This window comes from Phoenix dactylifera, unplaced genomic scaffold (genome assembly GCF_009389715.1).
Source record: "Phoenix dactylifera cultivar Barhee BC4 unplaced genomic scaffold, palm_55x_up_171113_PBpolish2nd_filt_p 000395F, whole genome shotgun sequence".
Taxonomy (NCBI): Eukaryota; Viridiplantae; Streptophyta; class Magnoliopsida; order Arecales; family Arecaceae; genus Phoenix; species Phoenix dactylifera.
The window spans coordinates 299,855-304,442 of NW_024067840.1; positions in this window are offsets into that span (position 1 = coordinate 299,855).

Genomic DNA, 4,588 nt, shown 5'->3' on the forward strand with positions numbered 1-4,588 from the left:
CACAAATGAGCACTAGAACCAGAATCTATAACCCAACTAGAAGTAGAAGAAACCGTTAGATTAGTTTCAATTATGAGCAAGTCTATACCTTCTGAAGGTGTGTCACCTTTCTTATTCTTCAGGCTCTCGAGGTATGAAGGACAGTTTCTCTTCCAGTGGCCATCGACATTGCAGTGGAAACATTTTCCTTTGTCATTAGCCTTTTTCTTTTGAATTTCCTTCTTTGGCTTCTTGTCTTTATTCTGCTTCTTAGCAGGCTTTTTTTTCTTCCAAGTAGACTTTCTCTTGGAACCAGAAGTCAACTCAGCAGCAAGGACGTTACCCCTTGAACCTTTCAAGGCTCCCTCAGCAGTTACCAACATATTTATTAGTTCAGTCTTAGTGCAATCAATCATATTCATGTGGTAGTTTACTGTAAACTGTCCAAATGAATTAGGAAGGGATTGAAGGATCAGATCTACTTGCAATTCCTTGTGCATGTTCATACCGAGCTTCTCAAGCTCCTCTAGGTCCTTGATCATAGTCAGACCGTGATCATGGACAGACTGCCCCTCGCGCATCTTTGCTTTGAAGAGCCTCTTGGATACTTCAAAATGAGCTGTGCGACTCTGCTCACCATACAACTCTTGCAGGTGTGCCTAGCAATCTTCATATTCTCATGCTGGCATTGGAGTTCATTGGACATGGATGCCATCATATAGCACTTGACTCTAATGTCATCATCCATCCACTTTTGATGCATCTCACGCTGAACATCAGTAGCACGTGTTGGTAGTGTGGGGATATCTGAATCGAGTATGTAGCCTATTTTCTCACAGTTCAAAACAATTTTGAGGTTTCTAAGCCAGTCCTTGTAATTGGTTCCGGTCAGTCGGTTGGTCTCAAGAATACGGGTCAAAGGATATGAAGCTGACATTGTATCTGCAGAGAGTAAAGATTCTAGTTAGACTTTTGTACTTGATCCTTAATCTGTTCTAAGATCTTTTAGAACAAATGTACCTCCCACTATTTTCTCGAATCCCTTACACTCTCCTAGTAAGAAAACGGAAATCCTACGCGACTAAGGTTTCTAGTAGGTACTGCGGTCTCACCAATCTACATGGCACCTCACCTAACAGTTATTGGTGACACATAGATGGATGAGTGTACAACTCTTGTACAATGCTTCTCAAGCATGTTGCAGTGCAACTTGATCTCTAAGCCATGAAGACCTCACCTAACAATTATTGGTCCCATTTCTTAGTTAAGTCAGATCCACCGTATAACCGTAGAAATAAAGTCGTCATTGGGTCCTCACCTAACAGTTATTGGTGCCCAACCCCACCTTTATCCTACAACATCTCATGTCTATAGAGAGGTCCAGCCCCCCGATGCAACTTGCCCACTATATCCAGCCGAGACAAATCAACATCAGAAAGACCTTAGCAGCTCTACTACAGTGGAAGACCTATTGACTTAATATTGGTTAATCAGGTCTTAGTGTTTGCAACTTGAGCTCTTCATAAGAGGTAATCGAACAATTGGCCAGGTAAGCAGGTGGGAGGCTCCCCTTACTCAGAGAGTAAGGTCCTAATTAAGTAACCACCTTTCATACTTTCCTAGACACCAATTAGATCAATTAATCTAAAATGACTCGCTCATGTTGGTTCACTCTCGACTTGATTGAGGAGGTTTTAATTTAGGTATCAATTGGGTTTGCTACATCACATGTAAACCTATCTACCCTGCTTTCATTCACATCACATGCAAACGGCATATCACAGGCAGTTATAATCGCAGCATCAAATAAAGCTAAACTTTAAATAGGTGATGATCATGGATTCTAATTAGGTCATATTACAAGCACATGCACGTCAATCGATCAATTGGTCTTCAACTCTTGAATTGGTTCTAAGCCTCCTTGATTTGATCCTTGATCAACTCTTGATCCCATCGCCATCAACCGCTTAGATCGCCGTTCATCTCATGCCTTGTCTTCAACTTGATCGTTGACGTACATCACATCACAGAAATACAACCAGATGTAAAATAAAAATAATAATAAATTACATCCCCTTTTAGGAGGCACGCAGGCCTCTCAAAATATCAAATAAGATGCATGCAAGCATCTGAAAAATTACATGACATTACAGATCACATCACAGGTCATTACATTTGATACCAAAAGGGTTTGAATCCTATGATCATCACCACATGCAGCAATTATAATTTTCAGATCTGAAATCTAATTGATTATCTCATGACATAGGTTGCTGATCATGCTAATCATGATTCTAAACTTTGTAATCTCATTAACAATGCAATTAGAATCATCATTTTATCACATAAAAATAAGCATGCAAAAATCAGCACCCTAGAAAAAATCTGCATGCAGAAAATTTTCAGCATGCATAATCATTTAAATTTCAGATTTAATTAGCCTATTAATAATTAATCCTTACCTTAATCTACGATGCCTAGGCTCTGATACCACTGTTGGAAACCCGCCCATGCCGCAGAAAATTCAAAAAAATTCAGATGCAGCGGAAGAGGCATGCGCGGGATCAACCGTTCATCGCATGAACGTTGTTTAAAAACCGTTCGTAGATAGATAAGGATTAAAAACTTTTAAATAACATTAGAAGATCAGATCTTCACCTTGTGCGGGTAGATGATCACCGCAAACTGATGATCGTGGATTTTGGATGAAGGTTCGCTTGAAGCCGTTCAAGTGCCCGGCCTCAACGGGTATCCACACGAAGCAGAAACCGATCCAAACATTCCAATCTTCCCGGGGCGCTAGCTCCCTTGCAGACATATGTTTTTGATGGCTGATCACCTCCCTTTCAATCAACTCTTGATTGTGCTTGGGAGGAGGAAGAAGAAGGAGGGATCTTGAAGAAGAATCAAAGCACCTTGCAGCCCTTTTCTTTCCCCTGCGTTGGATGAAGCAAAGGAGGAGGGAGGAGGCTGCCGCCAAGCTTTCTTCTTCTCACCTTTTTGCTGATGGCGGCTGAAACCAAGAGGGGAGAAGGGTGGCCACGAGTTGGAGAGGAGGAGGACTTCACTTATCATTAGGGCACCTCCTTTCAAAGCCTTTTAAAGGCATCTAGGGCTCCTATTTGGTTTAGTCCAAATCATGAATCAATTGGGTTCAATCTATGCTAGTCCTAATCCAATTAGAACTTGAATGAACCATGACTCAATTGAACTCTTCAATCCTAATCTAATTAGGAGTCATCTTGATTCATTGGATTAATAATTAATTGGGACTTAAGAAATCCTAATCCAATTAGGACTTGTTTAATTCTAGTCCTAATCCAATTAGGACTCTAATTTGAATTCGAAGTCCTAATCCGATTAGGACTCTAGGAATCCTACTCCAAGTAGGAATCCAAATTTAATTCAAAACTCCTAATCTAATTAGGATTATAGGAATCCTACTCTAAGTAGGAATCCTAGTCCTACTCCAAATAGGATTCCCAGTCCAAGTAGGAATTCCAGTCCAAGTAGGATTCCTAGTCCTAATCTAATTAGGACTCTACGAATCCTACTCCAAGTAGGACTCTTGTTTTAAGTCCAATTAATCAATTAGCTTTGTTCCTTCTTCAACTTATTATCAATCGAATTGATTACTTGTGATTTCTAATCACGATTCAACCATCGGATCGGTCAATGCCTCTAGTGTGTGTGACCCCATAGGTTCTACTCTGACTGGTAGTGAGATATATTGTGATCTCTATCACAATATCATTGAAAACTCCTTTCAATGGGCCGGAACGATTCCAACTCTACTCATTAGGGTTTATCGATCATCAAGAGAATCCCTATGAGTCCCACCATCCACTAGTGACACCTAGCAGCATGTAGTGGCTACCCAGCAGAATAGAATGATGAACCTCTATGTGCAGTTATCATGTGATACAGTCCTTCTATCGTGGATCCCTACAGGATGGAGGTCATGGATAACTCGTCAAACCCCTTCGTCTGTCATATGTCAAGATTTTTTCGACTTAAGTTCGAGAGCGGAGAACTCTTTCTCCACTGTGCAATCTGCCCCGGCCGAGGTCTTACGAACTCAGTCTTATAAATCACATAGGATCTCTCCCTATCTATCAAGGTCGATACGTTCCTTGTAGATGCATACCCTACTCCTACAGTGAACCTACTGCAGCCAATCTACACTGCATGGACCCATATGGCTAGAGACCATGTATTTGTGTAGTCAAACTACAATAACCTCACTGTGAGTAGCCGAAGCATCGCAGGTCAAAGGACTAGTCACACTACTGCAACATCAAGCAAGTCACTGACAAGTGGATAGACATGCAAGTGACTTCTTGTGTTGGTCACGCTCAGTACCCTTGTTCTCTAACAAGCACCTGCACTATTATTTCAGTGTCGCCACACTGTGGACTCGAGTCTCGTCCATCCATAAGGAAAGCAATGTGTGTTGGGAACCCGCCCATGCCGCTGATATTTCAAAAAAAAATTCAGATGGCAGCGGAATCGGCATAAGCGGGATCGACGTTCATCGCATGAACGTTGTTTCATGAACCGTTCGTAGTTAGACAAGAATTAAAAACTTTTAAATTCATTAGAAGATCAG